This window comes from Nyctereutes procyonoides, unplaced genomic scaffold (genome assembly GCF_905146905.1).
Source record: "Nyctereutes procyonoides isolate TBG_1078 unplaced genomic scaffold, NYPRO_anot_genome, whole genome shotgun sequence".
NCBI classification, from domain to species: Eukaryota; Metazoa; Chordata; class Mammalia; order Carnivora; family Canidae; genus Nyctereutes; species Nyctereutes procyonoides.
This window is the reverse complement of record NW_026575028.1, coordinates 3905803-3926971: the sequence shown is the minus strand read 5'-3', so window position 1 is coordinate 3926971 and position 21169 is coordinate 3905803. Positions and strand designations below refer to the sequence as shown.

The 21169-nt window shown below is 44.3% G+C and overlaps 1 protein-coding gene across 2 annotated transcripts in view; it reads left to right on the top strand.

The window, feature by feature from the left end:
* The window catches only part of IQSEC3 (IQ motif and Sec7 domain ArfGEF 3), a 110574-nt gene that overhangs the window by 12989 nt on the left and 76416 nt on the right, over positions 1–21169 (top strand). The window lies entirely within an intron of this gene.

Below are 21169 nucleotides of genomic sequence, written 5' to 3'. Positions count from 1 at the left end.
CTAGGAGCTCCATTTGAACTTGGACCTCCAGCTGCTGAGGTGTCCCGCTATAGTCTCCTCCAGACATTGGTAAACTGCGGTAGAAATAAGACTCGGGAAGTGTGCTTCCTTACCTGAAATGTCTTCGCCACTCTTTTAGCTTGGCTCCCTTTGTTGCGTACAGTCATCAAGGTTGAGGGAGCTGCCAGGGTGTTATAGTCTCCTTCCCATGAGCTGCAGATGAGTCTGAAAATCTCACCTTTCAGGAAGTCTTCCTGAACTGATCTGAGGAAGAAACTAACCTTCTCATCACCTCTCCCCCTATTTCCCACCCCAGGCTCAGCATACTCCAGTCCCAGCTAAGGATGAAACCAATTCTTTATTCCTTGGTTTAAAAGTGCTTGTTTTCTTCTCTACACAAGTACATATTCATGGCATGTATATTCTTTCACTTAACAAATATTTGATTGTCTACTGTGTGCCCATTACTACTACTGTTCCAGGCACTGGGGTACAGTAGAGAACAAAAAATCCTCAACTCCCTTCATGAAGCTGATAGACAAAAAAAAAAAAAAAAAAGAGAGAGAGAGAGAGAGAGACAGAGAGAGAGAGAAAAAGAAAACATATAGTACATCTGATGGGTTGGGTGTCCTAGAGAAAAATAAAACAGAGAAAGGGGACCTGAGAGTAAAGGGGTTCACAGTTTCAAACAGGGGGCCCAGGGAAGGCCTTACTGAGAAGGTAACACCCAGGCAAAGATGTGGAGGAAGGGGCTTGGTGCAGTCTGGGACAGAAGCACTGCTGGCAGAGGCAACCCTCCCCCCACTCAGGTGAGGGAACTCACCAAGAGCAGAGGGAATACAGGGAGAATAGTCTGAGGCCAATCAGAAATATTGGGGCGTAGCAAAAGTGAGAGAGTGCAGGGGTGCAGCAAATCTGGTAAGAGATGCTGAACGGGGATCCACCAGGCTGTGTTTGGAAATGTGTGGGGATATTCTAGTTGTCACAATGGGTGGCAAGGTTGAGGGGGAGGTGTTGCTCGTCCAGCATTTAGGGGCAAGGGCTATGCCAAACATCCTGTAATGCACAGGACAGCTCCCACAGTGAAGAATGTTCCTGCCCAAAATACCAGTGTTTGTTTGTTTGTTTGTTTCTTTCTTTCTTTCTTTCTTTTTTAAGATTTTATTCATTCAATCATAAGAGACACCCAAGAGAGAGGCAGAGACATAGGCAGAGGGTAAAGCAGGCTCCCTGTGGGGACTCAATCCCAGGACCCCAGGATCACGACCTGAGCCAATGGCAGATGCTCAACCACTGAGCCACCCAGGTGCCCAATACCAGTGTTTCTTGTTGAGAAACAGTGATAGGGTCTTGACATCCATTATGATGAGTTTGGCTTTTACTTTAAGAAAAACTGGGTTAAGGGGTGCCTGGATGGCTCAGTTGGTTAAGTGGTTAAGAGGCTGCCTTTGGCTCAGGTCAGGATCCTGGGGTCCTGGGATAAAGTCTCACATTAAGCTCCCTGCTCAGTGGGGAACCTGCATCTCCCTCTCCCTCTGCCCCTCCCCCCACTCACACACTCTCCCTCTCCCTCCCTCTCTCAAATAAATAAATAGAATCTTTAAACAAACACATAAAAAGAAAGTAGGAAAAAGAAAAAAATGGGTTAAAAGGAACCTCGGCTGCTGGTTGAGTTTCTGTTGAGAACGGCCTGAAGAGGAAGAAAGCTAGAAGCAAGGAGATAAGGAAGGACATTGTTGCAAAGTCCAGGCGAGACATGGAAGTAGTGTGAACGTGGGGTAGTAGCAGTGAAGGTGGCAATGAGCGGGCAAACCAACAGTACTTCCAGCAGGATTAATGCGAGAGAAAGAGGAATTGGAGATGAGTCTAAGAGTTTGGGCCAAAGTTATTGGAAGGGAGTGATGGGGAGGTCCAGGTTGGGGGAGATTTCAGGTGGAGTGTCAGATGTGTTAAGTTTGGGATGCCTGTTAGACATTCTGGTGGAGACGGTGGGCATTTGGATTGGACTGGAGATATAAATTAAGGGTGGCTTTGAAAGCTTTAAGCCTGGATGACATCACTAAGGAGCAAGAAAGTAAGACTGAAGAGAACCAGGAGTGGAGTCTTGGTACCCACCAGTGTCAAGAGAAAAGCTGGAGAAGCCTGTGGTGTCCTTGCAGAGAGAGGTTTCAACCAGGAGGGCAGGAACATAGACAGTAGGGCGGGGATCAAGAACTGCCCAGCAGCCTTAGCAACATTGAGCTAGTCAGTGACCTTGAAAGGCAGAGCTTTGCTAAAGCCATTGGGGCAGAAGCTTGATTAGTGTGGGTGTGAGAGAGAAGGGAAAAGAGACAAATCAACCAAATATGATGTGTGGACCTTGAGTAGGTCCTAATACAGACCAATCAACTATAAAAAGACATTTTTAAGGCAATCAGGGAAATTTGAGCACTGATATTGGAGAATTATTGTTAATTTAGCCAGGCATAATAATGGTCCTGTTATTATATCTTTTTAAAATTTTCCCTGTTAGAGTACAGCCTGGCTAAAATGCTATTATTTCTGGGGTATGCTTTAAAATACTCCAGCACAAAATATTGGGGTGGAAGATTGGTAAAATACATGTTTGAAATTTCCCTAATAAGTTTAAAGGATGGCAGAGGAGAGGAACTGCAGACCGTGAGTGCAGAAAGCCCTTTGATGAATTTTCCTATAAAGAAGCATAAAGAAATGCGTTGATAACTGGATGGGGATGTGGGTTCAAGACAGAGGGTAGCTCTGGATGGTGGGAGAAATAGCATGTTTATTTCCATCAGCAAGACAGGTGACTCCACTTGCTGCCACAGAATGGCCCTGAACTAAGCTCTGTAGGGAAACTGAGGAAGCCTGCATCACAACCTAGAGGAAAATCCTATTAACTTAATGAAAGCAAATATTTTACCATGAGTGTACTATGGGTGAGGCACTGCATTAAGGGCTTAACAAACTCATCTCAATATACCTCCTGATAGCTGCTAGAGTTGGGGGGTGAGTCACGAAGAGGTTAGGTGACTTGCACTAGCTCAAGCAACCATGATGAGGCAGTGCCACATTCAAACCCTGGCAGGGTGATTCTGGCCTCAGTGTCTTCACCTCTGCTCTCCACTGCCTTCCTGCAGATGATGCAGTAACACGCATCCAGGTGGCCAAGAGAAGTTTCTCAGGAGGCACTTTCCCTGAAGACTGTTGTTCAGTAAGAGGCTAGTGGAAGGAGGGCGGCCAAGGGTATTTTAAATGGCGAGCTCAGGATTTCGACGCATTTCCCTGCTTAAGAACCATTAGAATAGATCAGCCCAAGCTCACTCATTTATCAACACGCATACACAAATATTCACATGAGTGCTGTGAATAATTAGGCTAGCTGGGGCTGGGAAAAAATTAAAATTAATGAGCTATGCTATACAGGAAAAAGGAATGTGGAGAGAGGGGAGCTAAGCACATTACTGTTATTTAGGGATGGAAATTTTTATTTAGGTTCCCCAAGGGCTGGAGTTCTATCTGTATGTTCATTTAGCAAGTAGTTATTGAGCACCTACTGCATGTCAGGCTCTGCTGTAGGTGCTGGGGATTCACAACTAGACAAAGACTCTGCCATCATGGAGTTCACATTCAAGAGAAGATAGATATTAAACAAGAAAACGAGCATATGTGCATATAAATTCATAAGGGCTCAAATGGAAAATAGGATGAAGGGGAGAGGTGGTTTTGATAGGAAAGACCTCACCTAGGAGGTGACATTTAACCAGAGAGATTAAATAGAGCTAGGGACAGAGCCATGTGAAAACCTGAAGGGGAAATATTCTGTGCAAAGGCCCTAGGGCTGGAAGAAATGAATGGGCTCAAAGAATAGAAGAAGGGAAGGGTGGCCAGAAGGCAGAGAAATGGGGAGATGGGGTTGGAGGGTAAATGGGCCTTCCAGAGGACTGTGTGGGGTGGGAAGCTAATGGGAAGTCATGCGGGTGGAACTTTGAGCAGGGCAGCGATGTGATGATGCACTCCTATGGAAAACTGAGTCGAGGGCTCAAAGGGCAGAAGAGCGAGAGTAGTTCAGCAGAGAACCCCAGAGTGCCATTCACAATCATCTGCTATTCGCTTGTTTACTCTTTCTTTCAACAGCATGTACTAATTTCTGCTGTGTGCTAGGCATTTATGTACATCTCATTTTATTGCCACACTCCTGATGGGGGGGTATGATTATCCCTCTTTCACAGATGTGGTAACAGGCTCCGAGAGGTTGAGGTGTCCCACCCAAGGTCACACGTTAAAGTGTGATCCAGTGAGAGCTCTTATACCCTGACGCAGCTATCCCCACTCTAGAGGAGTCCTCTGCAGGGTGGGAAGAGCTGCCCTGGGCCAGGCCAGCTCAGGAACCTGGCTCGGTGCTCAGGGACAAAAAGGCTGGTGGCGCCATGCCCGTATGACAGTTGCTCATGTTGCTGCAGCTCTGAACTTGGCCTTTGGCCCGCTCGTCTCTGTCATGCCACACAGGACTAGGCTAGAGGACTGGCAGAATGCCACCCACATGGAACCACAGATGGATGATTTGTAGGTCCCTATGGAACATCATATCCTTCCAGGGCCCAATGGTCAGGGGGGCTTATGTAAGAGAGACAAATCCTTGGTCCCAGTTACATGTGTGTGTATGCACATGGGGGGTTGTGCGTGAAAATATGTATTATGTGTATATGTGTATATGTATGTCTGCATATCCACGGGTGAGTGTGTGTGCATTCATGTGTTTACGTGTGCAAAGGTTTGGGGGATTTCTGCTGAGTGTGAGAGTTGGGGTGTATTTAGGACCAATGTGCATTTTTATGAGAGCTCTGGATTTGTTCTCGAAATGAGATGTGCCTTTAAGGAGTCTGTGCACGTGTGTGTGTGTGTGTGTGTGTGTGTGTGTGTGTGTGTGTGTGACGAGGCGCATGCATGTGTATTTCTGTGTATGAATCTTTGCACTCCCAAACAAGTGTCTATAAGCACATTGAGTGTTAGCATGTACCTGGTTCACCAGAAGCAGTTGGTGTTTCTGGGGGTATGTGAATTGGGTTGGTGCACATGAGCAGAGGGTGTGGCTAGAAGGTAGTTGAGGTATGAGATTGGAGACTGCCTGAGGTTTGTATTTCTGTCTAGCTCTGAGTCTGACTGTGCTATGGAGGGCAGGATCGAGGTTCTTCCATTCACAGCCCAGAGGCCATCTTCCCTGCAGATGCTGCCATGGGGTCGTGGGGTGCAGCAGGGGTGGGTGCCAAAAGCAGTGAACAGCTGTGGAAGGTCATGGGGCGAGCATCTTAGCTGTGGGTTCTCAGGAGGTCATCAAACCTCCCTTATCCTTAATTACCTTGTCAGGTACATGGCACTAATTAACAGTTATTATTATAATTATGACATATAATATTATTACTATTACTACTCTTATCCACTCAGCTTATTCACAGGGCATTCAAAAATGTTTGCAAATCAGAAACACTGATAAATGCAGTCATTATTATCGACCAGGATCTGCCTTCATCATTCCTGCAAAAACTGGTGCATGCCCACAATTGACTAAGGGTAGGTGACTAACGCTGTGTAGGCGTGCTTCTCTGGTGTGAGGCAGGATGTAGCGTGAGGCAGCCTCTGAGGCTGGCATGGACTGGATGGCCCTGATTAGTCCTCTGAGGCTGGCTTTGCCTAGTAGCCAGGTACTGGTCTGCCAGGTAATAAAGAGATCTCTATGAGGGAAGCTGGCAAGATGCAACTGAGTGCCCGGCTCTGTAATTCCCGCTGAGCCACCCAACCTGGCACTGGGATTTCTCCTGGCTTTCCACAAAGGTAGCTGGACTTCAAACAAGTAGGCTTCAAGATAGGCAACTGAATGACTCTGGGGTTGTGGGCAGTGCCACCCGGCTGGGCACGAAGGAGAGAGGGCAACAGGAAGGCCGGGGACTGAGAGGAAGCCCTGACAGCCGTAGGGCTGAGCTGGGGCAGTGAGTGTCGGGGGAGGAGGAGGTTGGGGCCTCCTGGCACACTCAAGTTATAGACCGAGTTTCTGAGCCTGAGTTAGGCTTCCCAAAAGCTGCCAGTTTGATGCCAAGCCTTTGTTTTATTAAGCAAATACCTTGTCTCTCTGAGCCTCCTTATCTGTAAAATGAGGATTAAAATGAAGGGAGCCTGGGTGGCTCAGTTGGTTAAGTGTCTGCCTTAGGCCAAGTCATGATTTTGAGGTCCTAGGATGGAGCCTCACGTCAGGCTTCCTGCTTATCCAGGAGTCTGCTTCTCCCTCTTCCTCCCCAACTCTTGCCCACTCTTTGTCTCTCAAATAAGTACAATCTTTAAAAAAAAATAAAAATAAAATGAGGCAGTGTCTGGAAAGGGCTCTGTCCACCTGCGCATACATCAATAGCAGGTGGACAGGTCTCTGTGGCAGGTACTTGGGCTTTTGTTCCCATTCACATGCGAGTTTCACAAATGTGCATGCTTCATTCCCCACTTTTCTCCAGCACCCTCAGTAATAGGGACTTAATTCATGCATCAAGTCAACAAATGGAATCTATTATATGCCATGAGCCAGGCTGCATTCTGTCCTGGATGTAGAGGCAAATTTTCGTAGGCGCTGCTCTGCCGTGAAGAGTTCGCTCTAGTTTAGGGAGACATGGTACGTATGTAAACATTGGTGATCCGGTGTGAAAAAATTGACGGGAGGCTGGTGTGGGAATCTAGAGGACAGCGGGTCCTGCCCAGGCAGGGGCAGGGGCTGAGGCCAGCAGGGCTGGGGGTAAGGCACAAGAGCAAGGGGGGAAAGCTTTGCAGGGCCTTGGTGCTGGGCTCTGGAGGATGGGAAGAAACTGGAGACTGGAGACCGAAGCAGCCTGGGATCTGAGGCTGAGGTTCCCTCCACTTCACTCAATTTCCTAATGGTATAATTCAGAGATGCATAGGGCCTGTGCCATTCCCACAGTGTGACTCCAAGGCTCTGGGGCATGCCACGCCAGGGCTGGGCTCTGGGAGCAGCAGGGGCATACCTCCCAGGCCAGGCACAATTCCCAGCACTTTAGATATATCGGCTCATTGAGCCTTCACCATAACCCTTAAGGTAGATCCCATTGGTATCCTAATTTACAGGTAAGGAAACTGAGGCTCAGGCAGGCCAGACTGTTAACTGGAAGGTGGCAAAACCAGACTTTGGATTCTGGACTTCCCATTCCCTGTGTCAGTGCCTGGTACAGATATTGATTCTGCCCCTGCTGTGTGCTAAGCATCGCACTAGCATGACGTGGGTTATTTTGTTTGATCTCCATGCTAACCCTATGATGTAGTTTCCTTTATGATCCTCCCCGCTCACAGCTGAGAAATCTGGGGCTGAAGAAGTTCAGATAATCTGCCCGAGATCCCTCAGCCATCCTGGTGGGAAGGTAGGGCTGAGTGCACATCTCCCCAATCCCCAGATCTGCTTGCTGTCCATGGAACCACGCCTGTGGTTTAAGCGGCCTTGATAAATTCCTCCCTAGAGTATGTGGTTTCTTCACTGCCCCATGCAGGTATACTCCAAGGACCGGAGGAGCTCGGGTCAATGCTGCTTCCACTCCTTACCAGCTATGTGGCCTCAGAGAAACTGGGTCATGTCTCTGTTCCTCATCTGCAAAGGGGGATGATAACTAGATCTAACTCACAAGGTGGTACAAAGGTTAAAAGATGTGTAAGAAAATGCTGTATAAATATGAAGTGCTGTAGTGAAAGGAAGAGAAAGCAGCATTGTGTGCCAACCACTGTGGCAAATGTGATAAGGAATGCACTAGGCAACACAAGCAAAAATAAACAAGTGGAATCACATCAGACTGAAAAGCTTCTGCAGAGCAAAGGAAACACCAACAGAGTGAAAAGGCAGCCTAAGGAATGGAGGAAAACACTTGCCAATCATGTCTGATGAGGGTTTAATATCCAAAATTTATAAGGAATTCGTAGAACTCAATAGCAAAAAAAGCCCCAAACATCTGGTTTAAAAATGAGCAGGGGTGCCTGGGGGGCTCAGTCGGTTAAGCGTCTGACTCTTGATTTCAGCTCAGGTTAGGATTTCAGGGTTGTGAAATCGAGCCCCGTGTCTGGCTCCATGCTTAGCAGGGAGTCTGCTTGAGGTTCTCTCTCTCCCTCTCCCTCTGCCCCTTCCCTGTGTGTATGTATCATTCTCTCTCTCAAATGAATAAATATATCTTAAAATTTTTTTAAATGAGCAAAGGATTTGAATGAACATTTTCCAAACAAGATATGAATAGCCAACAGGTACATTAAAAAGGTGCTTGACATCACTAATCATCAGAGAAATGGCTATCAAACCTCCAGTGGATGGTCACCTCACACCTTTTAGGACAGCTATCATCAAAGAGACAAGAAATAACGAGTGTTGGTAAGGATGAGGACAGAAAGGAAACTTACGTGTACTCATGGTGGAGATTTAAAATGATGCAGCCACTCTGGAAAACAGCATTTCCTCAAAACAACTACCATATGATCCAGCAATCTCACTTCTGGGTATTTATTGGAAGGAAATGAAAACAGAATCTGAAAGAAGTATCCACACCCCCATGTTCACTGCAGCATTATTTATAGTGGCCAAGACATGGAAACAACGTTTAAGTGTCCACCAACAAGTGAATGAGTAAAGGAAGTGTGCTATATGCATCCACTGGAATATTCTTCAGCCGTGAGAAAGAAGGGAATCTTGCTATTTATGATGGATCTTGAGGGCATTATGCTGAGTGAAGTAAGCCAGAGAGAGAAAGACAAATCTTGCATGATCTCACTTACACATGGGATCTTAAAAACACATACACACACAAAGTCAAATTCAGAGTAGCAAAGTGGTTGCCAAGGACTAGAGGCTGGGGGAAACAGGGAGAGTTTGGCAAAAGGGCACATGCTTTCAGCTGCAAGATGAAAGAAAGCCTGGGGACCTAATGTAAAACATGATGACTCTAGTTGATAATGCTGAATTGTATAATTGAGTAACAGCCAAAAAGGCATGTGCCAGACCCAGGCGGACTCTGCCCTCAGTTTAGGGAACGATGACAGGCCAGCCCAAGGTAAGGCCCTGTGCATGTGCCTAGGGAGATAGACACACACAGGACCTGGAGTTTGCCATTTGATTGGGATATATAACAACTGATTCAAGAATGGAGTGCCTACCACTTATTATATACTGCCGTGGGCTCCGGGCTAAATTCCTAAAGTACATTTTCTCGTTGAATTCTTTCCACTATGCAATGAGGTACTGCTATTATCATGCCCATTTGAGTGATAAAGGAAGATGTTCAGAGTGGTTAAGAAACTTCCCCAAAGTCACAAAGCTAGTGAATGGAAAAGGCGTCATATACATCCAAGTCATCCTGATTCTAAGTCAAGGTCTTTCCCCTGGGCCTGCCACTTCCGTGAAATGAAATCACGTTTTCAGAAGGGCAGAGTGGTGGTCAGGGGTATGGGCTGGAGGTGGAGCTGCAGTCGGGAGGCCACTACAGTAACAACTAGCACCCCAGGGCTGCCTGTGCTCTGCTTTGTCTACTGAGAGCCTTCATTACCAGTTACCTCTTACAACACTCAAAGCAGCGCCATGACATAGTGGATTTTACAGATGAGGGAACAGGCTTAGAGAGCTCTCGAGTGACTTGCCCCAGCCACACGACCAGATGCCTCTCTAGACTTTGCACCCAGGCCTCCTGTTTGGTCAACTGTACACCTCAGGCTCTCCATAGCAGTAAAATCACTAGGAGGCTGGGATCGGGCCTGGATTCAAGTTCTACCTCAGCCTCTTCCTAGTAGCGTGACTTTGACCATGTTACTAAATTTCTCTACTCATCTGTAAAATGAAATAGTAATATCTACCGCTTCAGTCTGTTGTGTTTTGTTTTGTTTTTTTAAAGAAAATATAACCCTTCTTATTTCTTTTTTTAAGGATTTTATCTATTCCTTTGACAGAGAGAGAGAGCACAGCAGGGGGAGCAGCAGGCAGAGGGAGAGGGAGAAGCAGGCTCCTGGCTGAGCAGGGAGCCTGATGTGGGGCTTGATGCCAGGACCCTGGGATTATGACCTGAGCTGAAGACAGACGCTTAACTGAGCCACCCAGGCGCCCCCTCTCCAATCTATCGTTTTAAGGTTATTGTACATCAAGTTCCTAGTAGGCAATAAGTGCTCAAAAAGTAAATGAACAAGCAAGCAGTTAGGGAATGTTACTGACTTCTGAGTTCTGCGGAGGGGGGTGAGGAGGAGAGATGACCCTTTCTGTGAGGAAGAGTATGCTTTGATGCCTTTTTGAGGAAACATGAGAAAGGAGATGGGATCCACTGTTTCTAGTCTGAATTGAGGGGGAAACTTGCAAAATCTGCATATAAGTAAGTACAAGCCGCTTCCTTTCTCTGCCCCTGGCTGCTGGAACATCTGTAAGCACTTGCTTTATTAAGATCTTTCCAAAGCTTCCCATGGAAGACTGCAGTGGCAGATTGCACCGATGAGCAAAGAATATCTACCCCCTTCCTCCACTGCCCCCATGCCTGGAGGAGGGGGTGGGGACTTGGGCAAGAGGAAGTCACAATGGCATCCCAGCTCGTCCCTGCTTGCAATAGCGCTGCAGTTGCTGAGTGCCCCAGTCAAGGACTAATAATATCAATAATAGTCATTATAAGATTTTGCATCTGTGCAGGGTTTATTATGTTTCTCCCAAGGCAGTTTCACATTCAAAGTCTTATTGAACCCCTACAATTCAGTGATGTAAACAGGGGAGGAATAAGAACCTCATTTACCATGACTTGACCTTCGTGAGGGCCAGTGATAGTGGAGGAGGAGTTGGGTCTCCATCTCCAGCTCAGCGCCATTCCCACTGCACTTTCCAGGGGCTCTCAGCCCTAGGCCCAGCTCCAAAATTTCCCGCATTCAGCCATCCCCACCCCCAAATTTCTCATTGTCCTAATTTCTGGCCCCTGGACTCCTTTGGCTCAGTCATGAGCCATCTGGTCTCTGAAAATCCAATCTAGCCGTTGAAGGGAAGGAAGAATCTGGTATTTTTATCCACTGCTTGCAGGGGGGTTAACAATTAGGTGATCTGGGGATCCCTGGGTGGCGCAGCGGTTTGGCGCCTGCCTTTGGCCCGGGGCGCGATCCTGGAGACCCTGGATCGAATCCCATGTCAGGCTCCGGGTGCATGGAGCCTGCTTCTCCCTCTGCCTCTCTCTCTGCGACTATCATAAATAAATAAAAGTTAAAAAAAAATAATTAGGTGATCTGGGACCAATGGGAGCAGGGAAGTTAGAAAAGAAATTATTCTAAAGCCTCTTGATGAGAAATGAGAAGGGAGAGAAAAAGACTTTGGTCTTTAAAAAATCAGCCGTATTAAGGTACAATTGCATCAATGAGGTTCACCCATTTTAAATGGGAGTTTAAAGAAATGTCTACAGTTCTGAAACCATTATCTCAATCAGGTTATAGAACATTTCCATCATCCCAGAGGACCCCTTGTTCCTTTTTGCAGTTCAATATCTCCCCTCCCGTATCCCTGAGACTGATCTGATGTCACTATTGTTTTACCTTTTCTAGAAAGTCATACAAATGGAATCATACTAGTGTGTAGACTTTTGTGTCTAGCCTCCTTCGTTTAGTGTGGTGCTCTTTTGAAACAAGTTTTGAAGGAAAGCCTGCTCCTTTTCATTGCTGAATAGTACTCCGTTACATAGACATACCACCTTTGTTTATCCATTTACCAGTTCATGGACATTTAGGTTGTTGCTGGGTTTTTTTTATATGGATCTTTGTTTTATTGATAATAACTGTCTCTACATACATTTAGAACACATGGATCATATGTGATATATGTGCAGGATATATCATTTACTTAATTTACAGACTATGCTTGGTGAGCATATGTACTTGTGCCCCTCCTTGTTTTAACTGTGGGCCAGCTCCACCTCATTCTTACTCCTCTGTCCAGGGTGCAGATGTTCACAAAGTTTAGTCATATAAACTCATGAAATGAATATTCAAAGCAAAATGTTGTATTTAACTTTATTTATTGTGTTTTATTGTGGTAAGAACACTTAAGATGATATCTACTCTCTTCAGTTTTTAAGTGTATAATATAGGCTTGTTAACTACAAGCAGGCACAATGTTGTACAGCAGTTCTCTAGAACTTACTCACAATGCATAATTGAAACTTTGTGCCCATTATTTAGCAATCTTCCATTTCCCCTTCCTCCCTCAGCGTCTGGTAACCACCATTTTCCTCTTTGATTTTATGAGTTTGACTATTTTAAGATACTTCATGTAAGTCGGATCATGTAGTATTTGTCCTTCCATGACTAGCTTATTTTACTGAAGGTAATGTCTTCAAGGTTCATCAGTGTGGTCACCTATCACGGGATTTCCTTCTTTTATTTTTTATTTTCTTTTATTTTTAAAAAGATTTTATTTATTTATTCATGAGAGACACACACAGAGAGAGAGGCAAATACACAGGCAGAGGGAGAAGCAGGCTCCATGCAGGGAGCCCGATGTGGGACTCGATCCCAGGTCTCCAGGATCACGCCCTGGGCTGAAGGCAGCGCTAAACTGCTGAGCCACCTCGGCTGCCCGATTTCCTTCTTTTAAAAGCCTGAATAGTATTCCATTGTATGTATATACTACATTTTCTTTATCCACTTATCCACTGATGGACATTCAGATTGTTTATGAATTTTGACTATTGTGAATAGCATTGCATTGAATGTCGGGGTGCTGATATCTCTTCAAGATCCTAATTTCAGTTCTTGTGGATAAATAACCAGAAGTGGGATTTTGGGATCATATGGTAGTTCTATTTTTAATTTTTTGAGAAATCTCCATACTGTTTTCCATAGCAACATTTTGCATTCCCACCAACGGTGTACAAAGATTCCAACTTCTCCACATCCTCTTCATCACTTGTCACATACATATATCCATATGTTTTGATAACAGCCATCATAACGGGTGAGAGGTGATATCTCATTGTGGTTTTGATTTGTATTTCCCTGATGATGAGTGACATTGAACATCTCTTCATATACCTATTGGCCCTTCATTTGTCTTCTTTGGAGGAATATTTTATTTAAGCCTTTAGCTCATTTTTAATGGAGTTATTAGCTTTTTTGCTCTTGAGTTGTAGGAGTTTCTTATACATTTTGGAAATTAATTGCTTATTTGATATATGGTTTGCAGATAATTTCTCCCATTCTATATGTTGCATTTTCACTCTGTGGTTTTCTTTGCTCTGTAGGAACTTTCTGGTTTAATGTAGTCCCACTTGTCTATTTTTGTTTTTGTTGCCTGTTGTTTCTTTCTTTCTTTCTTTCTTTCTTTCTTTCTTTCTTTCTTTCTTTCTTCTTTTTCTTTCTTTCTTTTTAAGATTTTATTTATTCATGAGAGACACACAGAGAGAGAAAGGCAGAGACACAGGCAGAGGGAGAAGCAGGCTCCATGCAGGGAGCCTGATGTGGGACTCAGTCCCAGGATCCTGGGATCACACCCTGAACCAACCAGACACTCAACCGCTGAGCCACTCAGGCATCCCTGTTTCCTGTAGTTTCCATGTCATATATCCATGAAATCATTGCTGAGACCAATGTCATGAAGCTTTCTCCCTGTGTTTTTCTCTTCTAGAAGTTTTATAGTCTCAGGTCTGTGTTTAAGTCTATCATCCATTTTGAGCTGCTTCTGTGTACAGTTAGATATAAGTCCAAATTCATAATTTTGCACGTGGATATCCACTTCACAATACCATTTGTTGAGACTATCATTTCCCCACTGTGCATTCTTGGCACCTTTGTCAAAGATTAATTGAATGTGTATGTGTAGAATTCCCTGTTTTTTACTGCTGTGAACATTTGCTGCTCTGAATAGTTTTTTGTCAATTTATGTTTTTATTCATCTTGGGTAAATACCTAGGAATGCAATGACAATGAGTGTCTGTTTAACTTTATAAGAAATTGCCAGATTGCTTTCTGAAGTGTTGTACAATTTTACATTTCTTCCAGAAGTGTGTAGAGTTCAAGGTGCTCCACACCCTTTTCAACCCTTAGTATTGTCAGACTTTTAAATTTTACTAATTCTAGTGGGTGTCTAATGGTATCTCATTGTGGTTTTAATGTGTATTTCCCTAATAACTTATCACATCATTAGTAGATCTTCTCTGGTGAAATATCTGTTTCAAATATTTTGTATATTTTTCCATAAAGTTGTTTGTCTTTTTATTATTAAGTTGTAAGGATTATTCATTTTTAAATAGTATCTTTCAAAGAGAATATTTATTTTGATGAAGTCTAATTTATTAATTTTTTTCGATTATCCATGCTTTTTGTGTCCTACCTAGAAAATCTCTGCATCCTCTAAGTCACACATTTTCTCCTATGTTTTCTTTGAGAAGTTTTTAATTGTACCTGCTATTTTAAGTCTATATTCCATTTTGTATTAATTTATAGATAAATATGGCCCAGGGTATGTAGTCTATTTTATTTTTGCATATGGATATTCCAGTGTTTCAGCACCATTTGTTAAAAAAATTATCATTCCCCATTGAATTACCTTGGTATTTTTACCATGAATCAATTAATATGAATTAATACATGTTTGAGTCTATTTCTAGCCTCTTTATTTCGTTCAATCCATCCATATGTCTGTGCTTCTGCCAATACCAAATTGTCTTAATTTTGGTAGCTTTAAGTCTTGAAAGCACAACTAGTTCTTGTTTTTCTTTCTTTTTTTTTTCAAGATTTTATTTATTTATTCATGAGAGACACACAGAAACATAGGCAGAAAAAAAAAAGAGAAAGAAACATAGGCAGAGGGAGAAGCAGGCTTCCCACAGAGAGCCCAGTGTGGGACTCAATCCCAGGACCCCAGGATCACAACCTGAGCCAAAGGCAGATGCTCAACCACTGAGCCACTCAGGTGCCTCTTGTTCTAGTTTTTCAAAGTTGTTTTGGCTATTCAGCCTCTCCCACTCTCCCAGGAATAGGAGTGACCTCTGAGAAAAGGAGTGACATTTTCCTCCTATTCATCATGTTTATTTTAGATAGAGAAGTCTTCCTGGAAGAGGTGAGAAAATTAAGAGAAATATGAAAAAATAATAATAAAGGAGCCTGGTCTTCAGACTCTACCAGCCCTAGTGATGGTGGTCCTAGGAGGTCCTAGGAGGTGGGGATCAGGGAGGTAACAGGAAACGATTCTATGATTTCTCCCTTTTCTTGGAGCTCAAAGAAGCTCCTTTATGGAGGTCCCCTGGCTGTTTTCTTCCAAGGACTGGTGGTTAAATCTTCTGTATTCAACTTGAAAGGAGAGAAGGGGGTTCCTCATTCAAAGCTGCCCCTTGGGATCCTGGTTTTGCCTCTTTGATTCTCCTGTTGGGAATCCCCCTTCTTCCCTCTGCCAGCTTCATTTCCTGTATACACCATCAGTTCCTCCAAACTACTCGACTATTTTTATGGCCATGCAGTGAAATCCTGAGTCTCAAACCAAATACAGATGTGGGGAGTTATAGGTGCATAGCCTCCCAGAATTTTGAGAGCCTGGCCCTGGCTAAAGCTTTAGTTAGCTCCTGCCAGCACTTGCCATTTCCTTCCCCTCCCAGCCTCCTGGCCCCTTGGTCCCTGTTCTCCCCTGATAGCACCACCACTCTCTCCCAGCTTCCTTCCTAGTTCTTCCAGGAACAGGGTCCTTTTCTGGCTCTTCCTGAGGCTCTCCTCTTCCTTCAGATCCACGATGCCTTCTTTGAAGACCCTGAACCACTTGTCTTGCTTGGATGATGGCCTGAAGTTCCTTAAGCCAGCTGCTCCTCACTCTACAACTCTCATTCCTGAGACTTCCAAGCTCCTTCCCAGCCCAGTCTCATGGCATGACCAGGGATGAGACACATCAAAATTCTCATTCTGGGTCTGGACCACCTCATATTGCCACATCCTCACACAATTCAGCTACCCCCTGATATTTATCAGCTTGGGGGTGCTCGGTATCACTACAGCCAGGAAGGACTGAATTCTGCCTAAAGTGATGGGCCATGGAATTAAAAATATAAGAAATAAGCTTTTGGCATGGATATGATAGCTGATTCTTGCTGTATCAAGGGGACATTCTCTGCCTTCTGATTCTCATAAAATGTAGCACTGGTTGACTTCAGGAAACAGGAAATGGTGGCGGCAGAAGAAAATTCTTCCTTTTCTTCTGTCATTTGAGCTGATGAAATGAAAGGGCTAGGTCAGACGAGTGAATGAATGAATGTTCAGTTGTAAGCCTTTACCTTCAGGAGGTGCACAGGTATTCGATGTTGTATTTGATTCCCTAAAAGCAGATGCAGGCATTGCTACTGTCCTAGTTCTACTGGTGAGAAAACAGGCTTCAAGAGGTATTGGACTGGAATGAACTCACATGAGGGCCACAGCCCATTTGTGGAGAGCTGACAACACTGGCATAGACCCCAAAACCTTATGTGGAGTGGCGTGGGGGCAAGGCCTCACATCAAGCATCCTGAGGTGAGAAAGCCTTATTCTGGGTTCCATGGACAGAAGCCAGTGGTGCCTCCGCCTCCGCCTCACACCTGGACAAGCTATGATGGGACATGCTGGCAACAGCCTTGGGTTGGTGCTATCCCAGGGACCCTGTCTTGTCCCTCCCAGGCTCCCACTCCCCTTTGCAGCCTCCAGTGCCCACTGGCCCATCTGCTGTGGTGGCAGAGCTCCAAGAGAAAGAGGGAAGAGAAGAAAGCAGAAAGAGAGAGAGAGAGAGAGAGAAAGAGAGAGAGAGAGAGAGAAAGAGAGAGAGAGAGAGAGACAAAGGACTATGACCTGTGGGCTAGGGATTCAGGAAGCAGTTCAAGGCAGTGTCAGTACAAGCCTTGGACTTGGACAGGGATGAATGAACTTGGCGATGATCCCTCTGCCCACATTCTCATTACAGCTTCCTTTTTCAGCTTCAATCAAACAGGAACCTCTCCTTTGCCAATTTGGATGTTCTCTTAGCTGGTGGGCTCCCTGAGGCAGGGCCTGCATGTGATGCTTCTTTGCACACTCATGCATTGAGCACCAGCAGTGTACCAGACACTGGGTTATGTGCTGGGTACTCCCAGTCCAGGGTTTGGTGGCTGGACACATGAATGCCCACTGGCCAAAAATCTTATGAAGTAGAGTAATGGTCATGATCCTTGAAACTAGCCTGCCTGGGGTTTAGGCTCTCCTACTAACCAGCTGTATGACCATGGGCAAGTCATTTATCTGCTCTGAGTCTTGGTTTTCTCAGTTGTAAAAGAGAAGGTAATGACACATCCCATAAAGAGTTGTTGGAAGGGATGAGGCATATGTCTAATGCATGACACTTCATCAGTGTTCCATAAACTGACTATGCCTCAGTTTCCTCATCTGTAGAATTGATGAGGAAGTTTTGTTCAATGGTGTTTTGTGAGAATTAATAACAACACATAGGAAGTGTTAGCATAGTCTTGCCACGTAGTAAACATTATAAAGTACTAAAATCAATGATTAGTATTTTGCTGCCCCAATTTTATTATCTATCTATCTATCTATCTATCTATCTATCTATCTATCTATCATCTATCTATCTACCATCTACTAAACGCTAGTCCTTATTTGTGTATTACTAGTTTTTCCACTACTATCTTCTTTCTTCTCTAGGATTCCATCCAGGGTACCACATGATAATTTGTTGTGTCTTCTTAGTTTTCTCTGGTCGTGACAGTTTCTGTCTCTTTTTGGTTCTCAGGACCTTGACAGTTTTGAGGAGTACTGGTCAGATAGTTTGTAGAATGTCCTCAATTTGCGTGTGTCTATTGTTTTTCTTATGGTTAGCCTGGGGTTATAGCTTTGGGGGAAGAATGCCACAGAGGTGAAGTGCTCTTCTTGTCACACCCCCAATTTTATTTTTAATGGAAATAAATTCTTTGGATCCCTTTGTTTGGGTTCTCCTTTGGATTGAAGGGAAGGAAGTCTAGGAGGGTCAAAGCAATGTTCAGCCAACTTAAGCTAAGACCGTAGGGTCTTGGACCATGACCTTGGGCAGGGAGGGTGGCCAGGCTGGTCAGAGGTGGATAGAGCAGAACTTATAATTCAGCATGAACTAAATCCCAAGAGAAGGCAGGAAGGGAGTTTCTAATGGGGAGCCCCTGCCCCAGGTTGAGGAGGCCCATGGGATAGGAGGTGGATAGAGGAGAAATAGGAGAAGGGCTAAAGGCAAACTTCCCCTCTCAGCTGGACTGTTCTGAGGGACCTCCTCAGCAGGAACCCTAAAAGAGACAGCAAGCCCCAAAAGCACTGCCATCCCAAGCCCAAGGTAGGGAAGGACCTGGGGACATCCAGGATTATATCGCCCAGTGCACATGCCAACGAAGCTGAATATGGAGGATTGGGAGGACCGTCTGGAGCCCCCGAGTGCCTGGCCAGAGAAGCACCTCCCAGTTCTGAGAGGAGGCCTCTGAGAAATGGAGGCAGAATCAGAACAGAGCCCCTAGGTACCTGGCTTGTGGCTGTATCCCAGTGAGCTCTCCTCCCTGAAATGCTAGAGCCATGGGTAGTGAACAAGCTCTGCCTCTTTGCCTAGGATCTTGGGGAGCTTTTGTTTGAATTCTGAGCCTACTCTGGGACACAGGTACTTCTGGTGGCAGGAACTGGGGGGTAGGTTTTCTGTCTCCTGCATACCTGGGTCTACCTGTCCCTCCACTGTTCGGGCTCTGAGCCAATCTGGTTCCTGTCCTGTCTTCCTCCTTCCCCTTCTCCTCAGGCTGGGCAGTCCTATAACGAGACATTTGGGATCCAGGCAATTCTCTAAAGGCTCTGCTTTGCCCCAGGAACCCCAGGGCTGGAATAAGGGAGGTGAGGGAAGCTGGAAAAGTGAACTCGGACTTTGGTCAGGGAACTACTGTAGACAAATTACTTCCCGACTCTGAGCCCAGTTTTCTAATGTGTGAAATGAGGGATTAGATTCAATTATTTTCCTTACTGCCCTTTTACAAAACTATATTAGTTGCATTAATTGTCAGTCTATAATCTATATATAATCCATAATCATAACTTACTAAATTAACAAAAACCCAAGATAAAAATTGTCTGTAATCTACCCTGAAATCATATTAATATTTGTGTTGGTTCCTGATACTTCCTAGTCCTTGTTCAGGTACATATTCAATTTTAATATATTTACAATAATATCATAAGTAGGAATTTATATTGAACTATTTCAGCTAACATTATACCAAGCATATTTTTTCCTTTTCCTTTTTTTTTTTTTGCCTCCTTTGTCTCTACTCTTTTCTTGCTGAGGTAGCTAATATGAACCACTTACTTATATATGCACTCATGTAAAAATACAGTACATTGTACAGAATGTGCATTTAGGGGAGAGGAGTCATTATTTTACAAATCTATATACATTTCTCTGCTGCTTGCTTTTCTCATTTAGCCAAGAGATATCACACATAATTCCACTTGGAGATATAGCGCATAACTCCATGGTGTGGATGAAGCTATCCCAATGTATTCAATCAGTCCCTGATTGATGGAGACCGTGGTTATTTCCAGCTGTTTTGTTTCCCTCACTAAAAACGATGTTGCCATGACATTTTGTACAAATACCTTTATGAATAGGTTACTTGCATCCCTAAGGTATAGAATTACAGAGGTGGGACTGCCAGGTCAGAAGACATGTGTTCTTTTTAATCTCCTAAAACAGCTGTAAAAATTCACAGCCACTCAGGTAGTAGATCAAGGCACTTCTTTGCCCACATTCTCACCAGCACTTGTAGTTACTTGTCTTTCTAATGGATGAGAAAAGGCATCTTTGTGTTGCTTCAATTTGCACTTCCCTATTTACTAGGAAGGTAGAGCATCTTTCCATTTATTTGTTAGCCCTTTGGATTTCCTCTTAGGTCAATTGGATTTCATTTCCTTTGCTCATTTTTTTCTACTGGGTCTGTCTTCACGTTATAAATTTGTGGGATCTCAATGTAGGATATGAACTTGCCTTCTGTCATATGCATTGCAAATATATTTTCCCACTCAATCATTTGTCATTTGACTTATTAGAGTATCTTTTTCCATACAAGATGGTTTCATTTTATGTAGTCAGATATATTTCTTTTTCCTAATGGCCTTTCAATTTTCTGTTTTGTCTTCAAAGTCTCCCCAACACATAAGCTGTCTTCCTAGGTTTCCTTGTAAGTTTTCCCTTCTTTTACTTTTTCCTACTGAAACATGAAATCTTTCTGGAATTATTATTGTCAAATTAAGGTAGGCTCCATCGTTATTTTCTTCCATGAGAAGAACCAAACTCAGCAGCTTCTAATCTATGTTCTTATAATCCTGGGGCCCCCAAGAGACGCCAGGAGGTGGCTACCAAAATTGAGGCTGGCAGGTCAGGGAGGTGGCAGAGACTTCCCACTTCCTGACCATAGAGCTATCCCACTTTGGTTGTTTTATACAATGAGCTCCCAGTAAAGACTGTGTTTGGACACAGTGTTCTGAGGCCAAAGGAGGTCTAAAAAACCTCTTTCGTGCAATCTTTGGGGGCCCTTCCAGGTCTAACATCTTCTGACTCCATGATGGTAAATGCTTGCTAAGAGAAAGAAGACAACATGTTAGCATAACTTTATATAAAAGTAATTTTAATATTAAATCGCAAGATGGCTCAAAGTAGATATTAGAATCGCAGAGTTTTGGAGATAGAAGGCACCTTGGAAATCATCTAGTCTAATGACTCTCAATTATTGCTACCATTCAAATCACCTGGGAACTTATAAAAAGTCCTGGTGTCCCTGACTGGGGCCAGACCGAGTGAATTAGTCCCTGGGTGGAGGTAGGGCCGAGGCACTGATGGTTTAAAAAGTCTCCTGGTGATTCTAATGAGCAACTAGGGTTGAAGACCACTTCTCTAGTTCAACTCCCTTATTTCATTAGCAAATAAATTGAGACCCGGGAAAGATGAACTGAGGTATCACACAGCTGGGTAGCTCTAGAGTTGGCACTAGAACCTATATCTCCACCTCTGGGGTGGCTTTTTCATTTGCATCAAACAAATCCCTCATCAAGCACGTGCCTTGGATTTTCACCCGGCAACACTAAAATATCTGTATGAGTGCTTTGTATCTTTGCATATGATCAGCTTAAACACATTCACTGCATA